Here is an 18,166-nt window from a genome sequence, read left to right as displayed (position 1 = left end):
AAGCTGGTGCAGCCACTCTGGAAAACAGTACGGAGGCTCCTCAAAAAACTAAAAATAGAACTACCCTATGACCCAGCAATTGCACTACTAGGCATTTCTCCACGGGATACAGGTGTACTGTTTCGAAGGGATACATGCACCCCCATGTTTATAGCAGCACTAACAATAATAGCCAGAGTAAGGAAAGAACCCAAATGTCCATCAATGGATGAATGGATATAGAAGAAGTGGTATGTATATACAATGGAGTGTTACTCGGCAATCAAAAAGAATGAAATCTTGCCATTTGCAACTATGTGGATGGAACTGGAGGGTATTACGCTAAGTGAAATTAGTCAGTCAGAGAAAGACAAAAATCATATGACTTCACTCATGAGGACTTTAAGAGACAAAACAGATGAACATAAGGGAAGGGAAACAAAAATAATATAAAAACAGGGAGGGGGACAAAACAGACGAGACTCATAAATATGGAGAACAAACTGAGGGTTACTGGAGGGTTTGTGGGAGGGGGGGATGGGCTAAATGGGTAAGGGGCACTAAGGAATCTACTCCTGGAATCATTGTTGCACTACATGCTAACTAATTTGGATGTAAATTTTAAAAAATAAAAAATAAAATTAAAATAATTACTTAATTAATTAAAAAAAAAGAATCCTGCAACAGGAGTGGTACTCAGTAGGATTTCTTAAAGGATTTTTTGTTTTTGTAGCATTTTAAAGAGAAAACATGACGGGATTGGAGTCAGAGCTGTAACCATGCTCCTATAGGAACAGCGAACTCCCAAGGATTTTCAAGGCTTTGCCATTAGAGCTATGTCTCTCCTATCCCTTCCATGTAAACTATGTTGGAAAATGGAGAAGCCAACTGCAGGAGGCCTTGCATATCAACAACCAGGGTGAAGTCATATATGCTGCCTGAGGCAGAGTCAAGGTAGGAAGTGGAAAACACCCTGGTTTTATTTTAGATATTTCCTACAAAGTGACCACCTAAAGCAAGTGCCCTCAACTCTGTTAACCATGCTAAGTGTCTTCAACATGGGGAGAGAAATGTTAGGCATTGAAGTAGTCTTAGGGAGTGACAAGTATTTCTACCATCTGGAACAAGGTTTTACACTCGGCCCCTTAATTCAATAATCTAAATGAACTCACACAATTCTCAGAAAATGTTCTTATGTTTTAAAAGAAAATGTACATACTAAGGGAATATGGGAACCCATTTGATGTTGAAATGATTTTATCACAGTTAAAAAAGAATTCTAGTCCTTGCATATACTCTTTAAGGTGTTTGTTTCTGAGGTGGATTCCCTAAATAATTAAAAATTAGAATAAGGTAGGAAAAATAATCTTCCCTGTCTCCTTCTAGGTTATTGGCTGAGATACCCCCTGAAACAAAAGACAGGGTAACAAGAGAAAAACAGAAGCTTAATAGTATGTATACCTCCTGTATACATAGGAGAGAGCCAGAAAAAGTGAATAACTACCCTAAATGGTCTAAGCCACCACCTAAAATACCATTTCTAGCTAAAGATAAAAGAAAGATTTTGGAGTGGGTGGGGAAGGCCAATTTGGGGAGGTTACCAGGAAGAGTACAATAAACAAAGGTAAAGTTGTTATGCAGATGTAAATCATTGCCTTCCCCACTGATAAGAATTTCTGGAGACCTGGTCATCTTTCTCTGTAAGGAGACACCCTTACAAATGAAGGTTTCTCTTATAAATATAAGTGTCTTTTACAGAGGGTAACTTCTAGTCAGTTTTCAGTGTTTTTGATTTTTTAAAAAGCAGCCTACAATAATTCTTATGCCAAAGAGGTATATTTTGAGGTGGCAAATTCTGTTCCTCTTCATTAGTGATGGTCCAGCAACAGCTCAGAAAAGTGAAACATCATAGCTGATCTATTAACATGCAGCCCATTAAATCAATTATACTACCGAGTTTTATTTTTTTGGTGTTATTCATTTCTTTAGTCTCAAAAGCTAAAGTGGTTTCATCTGACAATTTATTAAGAAAAGAGGGAGAGAATTTTTCCAGAAATTACCCAAAACAAGTTGGAAGCCTATATTTTTAGAACAATTTAGTACCTGTTTTAGTCTGGGTCCTCTGGGAAGCTGACATCAACATGTAATTAAATGTGCAAGAGATTTATTAGGCAAACTGCTTGTGAGGATAAATGGGGACAGAGTCAAGGCAAGTGATCAATGCATGTTTGATGCATGTGGAAGACAGAAGGAAAAAAGGACGCTTGGGCAGAAGTACCTCCTTTTCCAGAGCAGTTCTAAGACACTTCATCAAGGTCATCACGGAGTCCTTCAGCCAAAGTCACCCTTCAGGAACAGGTCTGTCATAGTCTTCTGCTGTGCTCAGTCATTTCCTGTGTAGGAGAGGACATGTTTTACCCCTCTAGTCTTTAGGTTTGTTTGTTTGTTTGGCTGGTCTATTAATTAAATTGACATAAGACAGATTAACAGGAGAAAAAAATTAATTACACGCATATGGAAGCCCCATAAAGAATATGAGACAAGTCAGTCAGTTGAGGCTTATATGTCACTGTGAGCTAAGGGATAGGATTGGGGCCTGGGGCTTCCAAGGGGAGGAAGATAATTTATAGGACAATAAGAAGCGCAGATGTTTGGTAATTAGATGTTTGCCCTGTCACACAGATGGATCTTTCAGATGAAAATTTATCTCTGGCAATAACTCTTTTTCTGAATCAGGCCCGAGTCTAAATTCTCTTGGTTAGTTAAAGGGAAAGGTATAAGTTTTTCTTGAGTCTATTGGGTCTTGATTGCTTTCAATTCAAAATAATCTACATGCCAAGGGGACATATTTTGGGGCCATGAATTTTGCAACTCCTCACCTGGGAGCAAGCAGCCTTTGGAAATATGCACATGAACTGGGTGCTGGTGGATTCAGAGCACAGCACTGGAGTCCTAAAATCAGTCAGTCTCCCAGGAATTAGGTAGCTCATTTCCCTGCCAACCGTTTATCTAGTGTAAAGAAAGCATGCTACATTATCTAGGATTACAACATACTATCTGTCTTTTATGCAAAAATCCAGAATTAAGTGCAAAACATACCAACTTAGAAAATGTTTACATCTACAGCAAGAATAAGAGCCACTCCATTCTCCTGCACATTAAACATCTGCCTGTGGTCTACAAAGTTAAAAGTATTGAAATGTGCCAGGGAATCAAGTTGGCTATGAAGATCACTAGCTTTATGAATGGGAAAAAGTATGAACACCTCAGATTATAGAAATAGCAGTTTAAAAAATGTGATATATGGATGGAACTGGAGAGTGTTATTCTAAGTGAAATAAGCCATACAGAGAAAAACAGATACCATATGTTTTCACTTTTATGTGGATCCTGAGAAACTTAACAGAAACCCATGGGGGAGGGGAAGGAACAAAAAAAAGAGGTTAGAGTGGGAGAGAGCCAAAGCATAAGAGACTCTTAAAAACTGAGAACAAACTGAAGGTTGATGGGGGGGGGGGGGGTGGGAGGGAGGGGAGGGTGGGTGATGGGTATTGAGGAGGGCACCTTTTGGGATGAGCACTGGGTGTTGTATGGAAACAAATTTGACAATAAATTTCATATATTGAAAAAAAATGTGATATAGTTACTGCCTGACAAAACGAGAAGAGAGTTTTGAAGGATTATAGCATACACGATTCACGGAATTCTTTCTCAATTCTGACGCCACTGCCTTGTGCTGTTAGCAAATTCATTAGCCAATGATAAATTAACAAAATAACACCTTCAACCATATGACAAGCACAGGGCAAGGAGCCTGAGTGTCAAAGTCTCAGGCCAGGGAACCAATGCTGTTTAACTATATTCCAGTTTAGGTGAGTTTGTTCCCCTGGTGGCCTCTTCCACCATCTTGGTGTTCTGTCACCCCTAAACTCCAAATACACCCCAATAATCAAGCCCCTGATGATTCACCTTCCTGCTGCTTCTATGACTGCATCCTACCTTCACCTTGGTTTCACAATAATTTTCTTGGACTATTTGACAGTTTTCCCAGGAATCCACAGGGCCTGCCACGGTATTCCACACTGGCATTCCTCACAACTTATTCCTATCTGTGTATATGTAGATGCTGTCTCTTAGATTGGCATTCATCTATTTATAATAGCTTATGTGGTGCCTATTTGAAATTTTATTGATTTTGGGCCTAATCATCATGGGATGATTCTGGGGTCCTTTCAATCAAGATAAAGGAAACATGATGCCAGATGGAGAAGGGTGATTCATCACCTCCTCCTCTTTTTTCAGTGCTGAAAGAGCAAGTATAAAATGGAAACTTTGTTTTTTGAAGGTTTGTTAGAATTCATCTTTAAAATTGTCAGTGGAAAAATGTTTTAGTTTATTATGCAATCCAATAGGAGGAAAAAAAAGAAAAGGTAGGAAGTGCTGGAAAGAAAATAAACAACAAAAAAAATCATAGAAAATAAAATGGGGTTAATTAATCAGTCCATCAATTAATCAGATGATAATTTACTGAGTAGCTACAATCAGGTCCAACATTACACAGCAACAAAACAAATTTCCAATTGCTGATAACAGAGAAAAATAAGTGGAATAATGATATAAGACTAGGCAACTGATTTTATTAGGATGGTCAGAAAGCCTCAAAAAACCTGATATTTGAGTTGAAATCTGAATGACTGGAGTTAAAAGCATTCCAGGCTGGTGGATCTTCACAGATTATGTCAGTGTCTCTGGAGATCACAATCTGACTCCACCTTCATTCTACGTCTCTGCTTGTAGAGCCATTTTTCTTACATGTATTCTCCAAAACAAATTAGGTTAAACTGTCCATAGTATTTTCTTAACATTGTTTTAATCTTCTTGGTATCTGTATTTATTTAATACTTTAGGTCTAAAATGACTAGCTTTTTATTCTTTTTTTTTGTCATACTTCAAAAAGTTTGAATGTTATTTTATTATCTTTTAAATCTTTATTTTTATTAACTCTTATGTGTATTACATCAACTTCAACTTTCCCTCTATTAGCCCTTTCTTATTCTTTGATGGGTTTATTTTGTTTCTAACTCAATGTGAAAGCATGGTTCACCGACGTGTAATCTTGTATTATTAATACATTAATATAAGGCTGTACATTTTCTCCCTCCTTATGTGTGGGCCTTTGCAGTCTTCCTGCTCACAGATGTTGTTCCATTGCTATCTTGACTTCAGTAGGCATATCTGTATATCTTCCTGGAACCTTTTAAGATTTTATTTGTATTCTTTGTCACTCTGTCTAAATCTATTAGTTTTTGTTTGTTTGTTTGTTTTAACTTATCCTCTTCAGGACAGAGTGGGTTCTTTTCATCAGACTCCTTCTTGAGTACAGATCGCCTGTGGTCTTGTACACACCTATATCCCACGTACTTCCTCTGGGCTGTCAGTAAGTCAGATAATGAAACAGCTAGATGCCTCCACGTTTTGCCATCTTTCTTTCACATGCCTCATCTCTCTCCAACTGTGGTGCTTTCTGGCTTAACCCTTCAACAAGATCTTCCAGACGTAATGCATGCTTCTTCTCAGGACATTCTGGACTTCTGTTTTTAATTTCAACAACAGTTTTCATTTTTGAGATTTATCACTTTTATTCCTTTACTGCTAATCATTCTTATTGTAGGACTTTGGTCTATTCCTGCATTCTTTCATCCATTTAATGGTAGAACACATAGACGTAAAAAGGTGCTGGCCACCTAGGAAATAATGTCAGCTCTTATGATTAGTGTTTTCATGTTTATGTGAAACTCCAATTCTGCCTCCTCTATTAGTTAACATTGTTTAAATTCTCTCTCTGATGTTGAGATTTGTATGTGTCTTGTTTTATTTATTTATTTATTTTTTATCTGTTAGACATCTTGACTGTATCTTCATCTTTGGGAATATATTTCCATTTCGACTATGTTTTCTGTTTGTGCAAACTGCTTAGGGAGAATAAAATGTGTCCTGAATTCTGGTATAGTTTCAGAAAAAGCAAGAAGCCAGTAGCTTAATGGTATTTTCAGTGCTAGCTTTCTACATATGGGTCCTCCATATTTCTCCCATCCTTTACCATCCACAATACCCTGCTTCTCTTGCCTGATATCACTCACTCATGCTCATGTTTGAAAGCTTACACTAGGAGTTCACGTGCTTGGTTACTACTATTATGGTCTCTCTGGTGTCATCCACCTCTTAGCATCCATTGTCTCCATGTATACAACAGTACAACAGTCATGGATTTGGTTTTGCCTTTTGCCTTTGTCCTATTTTTTGTGACTTCCCATATCATCCTATATAGTGCCCATCTCTGAGAGATGTCTAACTCTTTTATGGTCAGTGAAGTGGTGAAATGTTCCCTTTTTATACCTTAAGTGCTTGTTTTTTGGCTTTTTTTCAAAATTTTTCTGAATCTGGAGTGTAGAGAAGATTGTAGCCTATTCTCAGCCTGCCATCTTCAATGAGAATTTAGTACAGAAAATTTTAAAGTTCTTAAAAACCTTTGCAAAACTAATACCTGTAGAATTAAAATTATTCAGGTCATACAATACTACAAGGTATTTATCAACAAATTTTATGCCACAAATCTAATTTAACTTATTACTATATATATATATCCATCCGCCCTTATCCATGGGGAGTATGTTCCAAGACCTCCAGTGGATGCCTGAAACTGCAGATTGTACTGAACCCTATTTATGCTATGTTTTAATTTCCTATACATATGTATCTATGATAAAGTTTAATTCATAAATTAGACACAGTAAGAGATGAACAACAATAATAAAATACAGTAATTATGACATGTCTTGTAAAATAAATTATGTAAATGTGGCCTCTTAGTCTCAAAATATCTTTTTGGACTATACGCAAACTTCTTCTTGTGATGATGTCAGATGATACAATGTCTATTTGACAATATGAAGTGAGGTGAATAATGTAGGCATTGTGATGCAGCAACAGAGTGCTACTGACTTGATGACAGGTCAGAAGGACTATCATCTGCTTCTAGACTTTCAGTGACTGTAGACACCTGAAACCACAGAAAGGGATAGTGCAGATAAAGAGGGTCTGCTATACACAGAATTGAGTATTACTTAACAAAAATAATATACTATAATTAGGTAGTGTTTATACTATAGGTATGCTATACTATACTATGGGTAGTGTTTAATACGTAGGTACTATAGATAGTGTTTAATATACTACAATTAGGTAGTCCAGGAATGTTGTCATAATTCAGGAACTATATCAACATAATCCATTCAATCAATACATTAAAAGGAAAAATCATATAACTAGAAATAGATGACAGGGGCGCCTGGGTGGCTCAGTCAGTCAAGTGTCCGACTATTGGTTTAGGCTCAGGTCGTGATCTGATGGTTAGAGAACTCAAGCCCCCCATCAGGCTCTGCACTGATACCATGGAGCCTGCTTGGGATTCTCTCTTTCTCCCTCTCTCTCAACCCCTCCCCCACCCATTCTCTGTCTCTCTGTCTCTGTCTCTCTCTCTCAAATAAAAAAAAAGAAATGGATGACATAAGGTCAATAGATAAAACTTACAGGGATTCTAATGAAAATTTAAATAAAATAGGAATTTTTGGAAGCAAATGATTTAGCAATTATCACACAGCAAGAAATAATTACTTCATTGAATTTCCATGTATTCAGGGCATAACTTTGACTCTGCTTGTTTCTGTTCAATTTTGTTCCACATATCCTCCTCATTACTGGATCCTGGCTAATGTAGTAGTCTACCTACTCTGAAATCAAGTGTGATTTACAACTGAAATATTTCAGTTTTAACTCATAGAAGTAGAAGAAAATGAATCTTGGCAAAATCATGAAATGGTTCTTAAAGCTTCTGTTGAACATGACATTCAGTGACTCCTTGAACCAAAACAACTTCAACTGCGAGGTACTGGAAGTCAAATGGCCATGGAGAAGGCCATGCATACTCCTTATAGGAAGGACAATGAGAAAATGGGAAGGAAATGCCAATATAAAAAATAACTCTTATGCCAAAACTAACAGCAAATGCTAACCTTATTTCTATGAAAATGAGGAATAAAACAGAGATGGCTGCAATCAGCCCTACTACTCAACTATTGATAGAGGATCAAGTTAATGCGTTAAGAAAAAAAAATGATCAGTTTGAATATTTAAAAAGATACACAGTATTATCCTTCTTTGATAAAGATACTGTGTTTATAAAATCAAAGATACTCTGTCAAACAAAAAGTGATAATTATTAATGTGCCTGGACACAGATGACTTAAGGAAAAAAAAATACTTTATAATAGTGGGGGAGAACTATATTTCATTCAGAATATAATACATCAAAGATGCGGAGTCATTAGGAACAAAAATGTAAAATTGCATTAAATTTCTTAAAGGAAGACTAAAAATTGGAATAATGTGCAATTTTATTGAATAAGATTGATTATCACAAATATCTAGATTTCAAAATGAATACATAAATGAACAGAGAAACACATTATTTATCTGATATATTGCATGTAACTTAACTGATATATCTTATATATTTGCAAGATTATTTGTGCTTCTCTGTCTTCCCAACTTGACTGTAAGTTCCATGAGTCAGTCCTGCTCACCATTTCAGCCACAACACCTTGCATGCTACTCACAAGAGCACAATAAATATTTGTTGATTGGATGAACCACAACATCATTAACATGAACGGTTTGTTGTACTACCTGAGAGTAAGCGCTTCATGTAGTTCTAGCTATACATTACTAGGCCTATTAGCAGGTTCCTTGAATAATGCTAGATAGAAAATATAGTTGTGGAAAATATAGCGATGAATATTCTTTGTTTGAACCCCTCTCCCACTATAATGTCATGAATAATGAGAGGAAGGAAGAAAGGAATACTTGCCTTGAAAAAACATCCTTTCTAATGAAAGTAATAGCCATATACACCGTTGACCCTTGAACAACATGGGGATTAGGGGCACCAAACCTCCACACAGTCAAGAAGCTGAATATAAATTCTGACTCCTCAAAAGCTTAACTACTAATAGTCTATTGTTGACTCAATCAAATAACATAAACCATAACATAATAATGTAAACAGTGGATTAATACATATATTGTATATGTATTATATACTGTATTCTTACAATAAAGAAAGCTAGAGGAAAGAAAATGTTATCAAGAAAATCATGAAAAAATGCATTTATACTATTGTACCATATCAAAAAAAATCCACATATTGGTAGACACACACAGTTCAAACGTGTGTTCAAGGGCCAGTCATATAACTAACTGTTATGTAAGATAGAATGATGGGAATGGGAATAGAACAGTTCTAATGTGGTGAATGTAAAGTAAGATTAGTAACTGATTTTGTTCTGGGAGAAGGGTCAGTTTTTATCTATTAATCAGATCTATAAATAATGAGTAGAAATTCAATAGTCAAGAATGTTTTGAAAAGCCTATATTAGAAGAATTAAATCTACTATCAATTTAAATCAAAGTATAAAATTAGAAAAATAAATGTAATGAGAAAATGTATCAATACATTTATTAACTCTAAAGTCAGGCATGATTTACAATTAAAATATTTTAGTTCCAACTTTATAACTGGGTATACCTTTCATGACTGCCTTTAACATCAATAAACCAAGATGAGAGAACATTTCTAGGTGCATCATTTTTCTTTGATCTTTTGCATGGCCTCCACTTTGATTTTCCTTTCTGTCTCTCTCTTGGTATATCTATTTCTCTTTTCCCCAACCTCTTTTTCATTTTTAAAACATTCTCACTTGGTAATAAATTATTCGGTATCTCCTTTTTTTTTCTTATAGTCCATGAAGAGCTACATATAAAGTTAGTAAAGATATTACTATGATTCCCTTTTAATTGTAGTGTAGATGGGAAATTTCTTGGTATGAATATGATGGAATTATCACACATACTATTGTTCAGAGAAATAAGGCTCATTTTGTCAAAAAAAATAAGGGATTTTATTTTTAAAGGACTACAAATTATATTGCTATTCATTTCCTAAACATCCTAGGCATTCTTATAAATTCTTAAATCTCTATGTATTTAAAAAGACAACTTTAGAAAAGTAGATTCAGTAATTCAATATGTGATACCTTTGAGTAAATACATAATATATGGCTTTTAATACTTTGCAGATGGATCTACATACAATGTATTTGGAAGTGCAGATAACTGCAGAATGGTTGGCATTTTTAAAATATTATTTTCATATCTTTAAACAGGTTACAGAACTCTGATAAAGAATCAGTTGATGACTATATTCTCATTCCTTGGCCACATTGTGATATTCTTGCAAATTAAAAGAGAAGATAATTTTCAATGAATGAACTAAGAGACATTAGATCTAAGTTTGAGTTTTAATTTCCCACATTTTTAATTAGTAAAAATACAACTTGAATCATTGCCTGCTTAAAACAAATGATGAAAGATATTTTTTTTCTAAAACATATAAAGGCATTTCCTCAATATAAAATTTTCTTTGATTTATAAAGATGGTTTCTGTACAATGTGACAATGCCATATATGATTGTGGTTTTTAAACAATTTATTTTCCATTTTCTATTTTCATAAAATGCAGCATTAGACTTACCTTCTGAGGTGTACTGTCTTTGTATTTTGCCCTGCCCCTTTTTTTTCTTACCTGAATTATATAGTACTCCTATATCAACAGCACCATGAACAAGTAGACAGAGTTCAGCTATTGCCTTAGAATTTTAGATTAAAATATTTATGAGATCATTGTGCTTTATAAGATAATAAATGCAATGTCAGACCATTTACTGGCTGCCTGTCCATCTGTTCCTACAATAATTCAAATCTTGAAAGGAATACCATCCTGAGCTGGAAGAAAAAACTACTGTCAGGTGCCAAACCCATGTTTTTCCTTTTATGTGTTAATCTGGCCAGTAATAGCACTTTTACCCAGGGTACCTACTTAGAGAGGGAAAAATAAATCAAAATTTGAAAATGTTTTGTTGTAAGAATGACCAAAGTCAGAATAGAGTTCTTCAGACCTTATTCATTTTTCAAAACAAAATGAAAAGACCAATAATGAGAATGAAAATGAAGTCTATAATTTAACTAGCATTTAAAGTCTCAACTAAGTTTCAAAATTAGAAACAGTTTTAAAATAGCAGAATTGATTATTCATAGAATATTATAAAAATTACGACACTGCATTTTTTAAAATGGTGATAAAAGACAGTTTTTAGTGAAATTAAGTTATTGGCTTCTGTCAATTCTAGTTAAAATGTATTTCCTACAACTGTCCAAATGTTATATTTGTTGAATAATGACAAAATTCATAGTATTTTGCTGTCTTAGAAACTGATAAAATAACTGCATAGTGTGTGAGAATAATAAATTGATACATATGTACAGATATTTAACTCCAGTTTTCCATGATTGCAAAAGAATAATATGCTAAAAATAAGAAAGTACTGCCCTATTGGTTCTAAAATTTCTAACTAATTTTATCACCCAGAGTTCAATCACAGAAACAGAACTCCTGCAATACACACACTGATTACTAGGATTAGATCTTACACAATTTAGGAAGCTGGTTAAATAGACTTTGGGAGGTTGCTGATACTGTCTGGTGCTGAAGTCTAAAGTCAGCTGGGGAGGCAGTAAGGAAAGGAAGAAGGACATCCAATGGGGACAGCAGAGATTAAAAGAAAATTGTGAGGATAGGCGAAATCCACGTGGACAGACTGGACCTTGTGTGGATCTCCAACTGCCTCTAAGCCTCTAAATATGATGATGAGGCTGTCCTGCAGATGAAGCTGGCATCCTTGGCTCTGAGGAGAACAAACACCTGGTCCAGGAGTCGCAAAGGTAAAAGAGGAGACGCAGCAGGAACTGGAGTTGCCGTGGGTCAAATGCTGGCCCACATCTGAAAAGGTAAGTGATAACAGCAGATAAGGGATAACACGCGTGAACTGCCTCGTGCCTACTGACCTAGTCTAACCTCATGTGTGGGAAAAGAATACAACTACTATTTCACTACTGTCTTCCAATTTTCATTAACAAAATCTGGCTCAGACTAAACCCAGAATGATAAAGGGAAGGGATTTCTGAGAAATGTAGTTCTAGCTATGCTAAATTGACACAATGTAATTTCAGTACAATTCACCGTGGTCAACTTGACATTTACACACACTTTTATTAGTCATACTTAAAATAATTTCTAAGTAAAACAACAGCACGATTCTGCTTCCATATAACGTAAGGCAACTGTCCCTTATACAATCCTCTCCCCAAAATGAGATACAAAGTCCCTTTATCCATCCTTAGGTGATGTTCGTTCCTCTTCTACCTCAGGCACATTCCTCTTTGATATCTTATAAATCAAACTATGATACAATATTAACTACTATTAATACTTCTTATTTTAGATGCTAGGCAAATGTAAGAGGAAAAGATTTAAAAAGTTAACATATATACAAGTAAGTATATGCATATCAAAATGAGAAATACTATCCATAACTATTATAGTTCTCATTTCTGCCATTGGTCATGTGATCCTAATTGTTATTTATAATTACATTGTTTTCCCACTTTTTGCTTCAGCAAGCACCTTGTCCAGTTATGATTTTAGTTGAGGTCATGAGCGTCCCTCTTGTATTTGATTGTTTTCATTTTCCAGTGACTTTAATCACTGGGTACGGAAGTACTAATATGGGCCCCAGAGGATCTCCTACATTCTAGACATACTTCTCTTTACCCCATTACAGCCAAATTTCTCAGATAATCAGAATCAATCATCTCAGACAGAACACCATTACTCTCTTTGCCTATTGATTCACTAATATGAGGAACCTAAAGAAGCCAAGTGGTAGTTAAATTTTGATTTAATGGAACTATTGATGTAGGCCTAGGTTTAAATATTTCTCCCTTGGGGAAAATCAAGACAAGCAAGTCGAGAGGTGTTAAGTATAGGCAACAATAATGATGTTAGTGGATCTCAGTGTAATAGTGAGAAGTCACTCCTAGTTTTCTGGATTTGTGAATACTAATTATGAGAGAAAGAGCAGCATATTACGGCTGCTGCTGTAGACCATTTGTCACATCCTAGAGGACAATACACAAACCCCACAAAGTTTAGTCATCCAGTTGGCATCTCAGAAGGCCATGGCATCATTGTATCAGGACAGTTGCTTCAGAGTGATGGGGGATCATGAGAACAATACATTTCATAAGCATCTCTGCACTTCTGTTCTATAAAACAAATCTCTTGATCAGGAACTATGTTGTATGAAAAGAGGTACTCCTTAAGATCACAGATGGGATTTGGGAGAAGGATTGCAGGCAAGAAAAGCAAATCCATATGTACAATAAATGTCTCTTCCTTTGAGAACAAAGCCCTGCTCATCTCTTGATGGAAGGATGTAGGTGGGTGCCCTGGAGAAGCCCTACTGGAGAGTGTTTTTCTGTAGATGTACTTGATAGACACTATCTTGCCACCCATCCCTTCACTGTCCTCATTCCTCATGCATTAAAAATATCTTTTTTATGAACTCTTTGCTTATCTGCTACAGGCATTGATGCCTTTGTAAAATCCTGATCTTTTTTGTTCATGACATCTCAGTGGAGGCTTTAGAAATGATTATGACTCATATTAGAGCAGATAGCAGACAGCATGAGAGGGAGAAAGCTGTAAAAATTATATTTTCATGTAAGTTTCTTCAGCAGCATAAATTTATCTTTATTATTTGCTTAAAAAATAAATCAATATCTGCCCATTCTGGGTTTAATTTGAGTGCTTTGAATCTGACACTGGATTCTTTTAGATGTGCCAAATCCTATCTCCTCTCTAGTATGGTCTAAATTGTGTCCCCCCAAATGTCATGTTGAAGTCCTGACTCCCAGTTCCTCAGAATGTAACTTTATTTAGACATGTGGTCTTTAAAGAGGTGATTAAGTCAAAATGAGGTATTTAGGCTGGACTCTAGTCCAATATGACTGGTATCCTTATAAAAGAAGGAAATTTAGAGACAAAATGATATGAGATGAACACATGCAGAAGGACAACAATGTGAAGACACAGTGAGGAGACAGTCATCTGTAGGCCAAGAAGAGAGGCCTCAGGAGAAATCAAACCTGCCAATACCTTGATCTTGGACTTGTAGACTCCAGAACTGTAAGGAAATACATTTCTGTTCTTTATGCTACCCAGTCCATGGCATCTTGTTATGGAAGCCCTAGGAAACAAATATACTACCCAACTGGTAATGAACGTTTTATGTGCATGTTTTCCCCCTTGCAAGGTCATAAACTACTGGAAATAGTTACCATGTCTTTTCATTTAGCATCATCATCACAGCAACATGTGGGACACAGTAGTTCCTCGATAAATATTTGTCACATTAATAATAGAAGGAAAAGAATTCTTAGGTTTTGAAGCAACAATTATTTTAAGTGATAAGTATCTATTTTAAACTTGGAACAACATAACCATGAAAATTTGGAAGTTATTATATTTTTGGAGCATGCCTCTTTCATTTAAAAAGATTGACAAAGGGACACCTACATGGCTTAGTTGGTCAAGCGTCCAGCTCTTGATCTCAGCTCAGGTCATGATCTCACGGTTCATGGGATCAAGCCCAGCATCAAGCTCTGTGCTGATAGCGTGGAGCCTGCTTGGGATTTTCTCTCTCCCTCTCTCTCTCTGTCCTTCCCACCCCCGCCCCACAAAACAAATAAATAAAATTTTTAAAAATTTGCAAAATGTTGGGGCACCTGGGTGGCTCAGTCGGTTAAGCGGCCAACTTCGGCTCAGGTCATGATCTTGTGGTCCGTAAGTTTGAGCCCTGTGTCGGGCTCTGTGCTGACAGCTCAGAGCCTGGAGCCTGTTTCAGATTCTGTGTCTCCCTCTCCCTGATCCTCCCCCGTTCATGCTTTGTCTCTCTCTGTCTCAAAAATAAATAAATGTTAAAAAAATTTTAAAAAAATTTGCAAAATGTTATATGAAAATAATAATATAAATCCATGAAGGCTTTACAAGCGACATTTGGGAGAAGTAATGAGAATCAAACAAATGGTGCTTCTTTAGATGTGTTTGTAAAGAAGTCACAAAGCAGTTACATGTCTTTCTCTTTTCACTCTGCATTCAATCCTTCACTCATTCAGCAAACAATTATTAAGGGACTGCTTACCTGTGTGTTGGTTACTAGGACTGGAGAGATAAAGGGATGGCCATTCTTTCAAGAAATAAATTATTTTATTTTGCTGAGTAATGATTTGGTGAGTTTACATACATTAACAAAAAAAGTCTATTGAAACTATTTCAAGGCAAAGCCCTATATCCAGTAAAGGCATCTTAAATACTCCATACACTGATAATAAAAGAGACCTGAATTCACCTGACAGTTCTAATGCCCAACTGAATTTACTCACTGCCTTGCCCCTAAAAATAGGATCCAGATGATGGAGAGCGGTGGTTGGTGGTGGAGGATAATTTCTACAGGTTTTCCTCTTGAATTCTGCTGTCCAGCCAGGCAACAGTGTTGTCTAAGAGCAGCATCACATTTTTCGACTGAAAATCACAGCAGACGTCACTTGGTACAGTACAACATGCCATCCGGCCACATTAGCAAGACTACAATGAATTTTTAGCAACATATTCTCTTCAAATCTTGTAAATTACGTCTTCAAAATGTCTTCCTCAAAATTTGCTCTTCTTTAACAACCATATCACGTTGATTAGCCTTTTTAGTTCCACTGTCTTGCAATAAAGTTCATCGTCCATGCCACCATTTGGTTCTCTCACCAAAACACAGATCTGATTATCTCATTTCCTGGCTCGAATCTTTCCAGGTCTTGTTCTTGTCTACAGGATGCCAAACAAACTTCTCGGCAAAGCAAACCAGACCCTTCATATTCTAGCACCCCAGATTCTGTATTCTTGCTCCAAACTTTCTCTAACACATTGGGTAAGTAGCCACTGACAGAACACAATGTGCTCTCTTGCACCCCTTTGCCAATGCATCACTACGGCCAGAACTGTATGTGCTCTACTTCATCTGCTTATAAATATATACTCATCCTAACCTCATTCTGCAAAACATTTAGTAAACATGAGGTCTTAAGTATTGCACCAGAAATGAAGGATAAGAGATGATTAGAACATGTTTCCTACATTCCAAGATAGTACTAGGGAAAATATGCATGTAAATAAATATAACTTTGGAGAAACAGTTTAACAAATACAATAAAATAATGTATGAGAAGAGGAAGAACGATGGAAAGTTAAAAGGAAGGGACTTTGGAGCTAGAATTTAAAACGATGTCAGAGGGGGCGCCTGGGTGACTCAGCCGGTTAAGCCTCTGACTTCGGCTCAGGTCATGTTCTTGTGGTTTGTGAGTTTGGGCCCCAAGTTGGGTTCTGTGCTGACAGCTCGGAGCCTGGAGCCTGCTTCAGATTCTGTTGTCTGCCTCTCTCTCGCTCTTCTCTCTCTCTCTGCCCCTCCCCCACTCGTGCTCGCTTGCTCACTCACTCTCAAAAATAAATAAACACTAAAAACAAAATAAAACGATGTAAGAGGCACACATGTGAGGACACGTGGAGGTTGGAAAGGACACAACAGGCAGAGGAAACAGAATACACAAAAGCATTGAGATGAACAGCAGGAAGTGGGCAAATCTGGCTTGATCTTCCCGAAGATAAATGTGCAGAAACAGAGGCGGATAAAAGAGATACAGATTCAGCTTTGTATTGTAAATACATTAATATCTCTTCTTTTTTTCACCCACAGTGTTCTTTAGATAGAGTATGTGAGTGAAAAATTAAGTTCTATGTCAAAGCCTTCCCATCTCAAATCAGACACCAAGGCACCTTTATGTTCATATCTGTTATTTATTTAACTGTTATTTACAACATGTATGTATGTTTATAAACATGTGTGTGCTTTTTTTCTAAAGTTCACTTATTTGTTTTGAGATAGAGTGTGTGAGCAGGGAAGGGGCAAAGAGAGAGGGAGAGAGAATCTGTCAGCGCAGAGCCCCATGGGGGGTTCGAACTCACAAACTGTGAGATCATGACCTGAACTGAAATCAAGAGCCAGACGTTTAACTGGCTGAGTCACGCTGGTACCCCAGAATGTATGCGCTTTTAATATAGAATTTTTCTCATTACAGACTGTTTCAAAATACTATTCAAACATGAGACCAAAAAGCTTGGGAAAATATCTGATAGCTAAATATTTTGTAAGTATTTTAGCACATCTCTAATTGTTTTTTGCCTGATCACACTTAGTTGCATGAATTCCAAAAATAAAGAAAGTGGAAATAATGTATAATGGCTGATCTGAATTTCTAATTATAAACTATTTTACTACCAGGAGGGCTGACTTTTAGGGGAATATTATAAAGGCCAACAAGAAGTAGTTCCACTTATTAGAGTTCTTGTGAAGTTTGTCTAAAAGAAATATAATTGATGCTCTTTTGGAAGGACAAAATGAATGTTCTGTACGTAGGAATTGTAATTATGGCTAAACAGTTGACAGGTCATAAAATAATATATTCATTACATAAATTTGCAATAAAATATTAATTTCAAGTCCAGCAATCTGTCTTTATGTAGAACGTATCTGATTACTCACCAAATGTTCTTGTCAGATGAGCAAAGTTTTTTTTTTCCAACTCACAAATTACCATCAGTTAAAGGCTTTTCACTGAAACCTCTCAAGATGCAAGTCCAATATGCAGATTTCTTATTACAGCTACTGAGTAGAAACAGAAGTCTCCAGTTCCTTCATTTTTCTCACACTTAAAAGTTGAAAAAGCACCTGAAAAATTATGAAAAACAAGAAGTTGAACTCAAGAGTTACTGGAAAAATTCAACAGTAGTTAGAAATTGAGCTCTGATCCTTATATGACTATTTGAAACTGATGATAAACTTTCCTTTTATCTTTTTAATCTTTGAGACATGAACTGACCACAGGCCAGACCCATCTGTCTCCAACTCCCCTTGCACTTAACATTTGCCAGCCACAATGACCTTCCTTTCATGCCTTAAGTCTGTCACCATTTCTGAGACTTTCGCAACCTCTTTCCTCTGTCCAGGCGCACTGTTTCCCTTCTTCTCCCCTTTTATTAAGTAGCCACAACTCAGCTCATGTGCCTCAA

General features: G+C 36.3%; 1 long non-coding RNA gene across 2 annotated transcripts in view; it reads right to left on the bottom strand.

Moving 5' to 3' along the window:
* The window catches only part of LOC131487612 (uncharacterized), a 221,542-nt gene that overhangs the window by 50,866 nt on the left and 152,510 nt on the right, over positions 1-18,166 (bottom strand). Inside the window, exons 5-7 of one of the 2 annotated variants that reach the window (XR_009249848.1) lie at positions 17,640-17,825; positions 2,859-2,988; positions 2,258-2,372 (exon numbers count right to left, since the gene is read on the bottom strand). This is a non-coding gene — a long non-coding RNA (uncharacterized LOC131487612). Of the gene's footprint in view, positions 1-2,257; positions 2,373-2,858; positions 2,989-14,977; positions 15,575-17,639; positions 17,826-18,166 lie in introns of those variants that run through there. The other variant, XR_009249847.1, reaches the window with a different exon arrangement.

Source organism: Neofelis nebulosa, chromosome 10, assembly GCF_028018385.1.
Source record: "Neofelis nebulosa isolate mNeoNeb1 chromosome 10, mNeoNeb1.pri, whole genome shotgun sequence".
In the NCBI taxonomy this organism is placed as follows: Eukaryota; Metazoa; Chordata; class Mammalia; order Carnivora; family Felidae; genus Neofelis; species Neofelis nebulosa.
The sequence above is the reverse complement of the archived record's forward strand: the minus strand, read 5'-3'. Positions and strand labels throughout refer to the sequence as shown.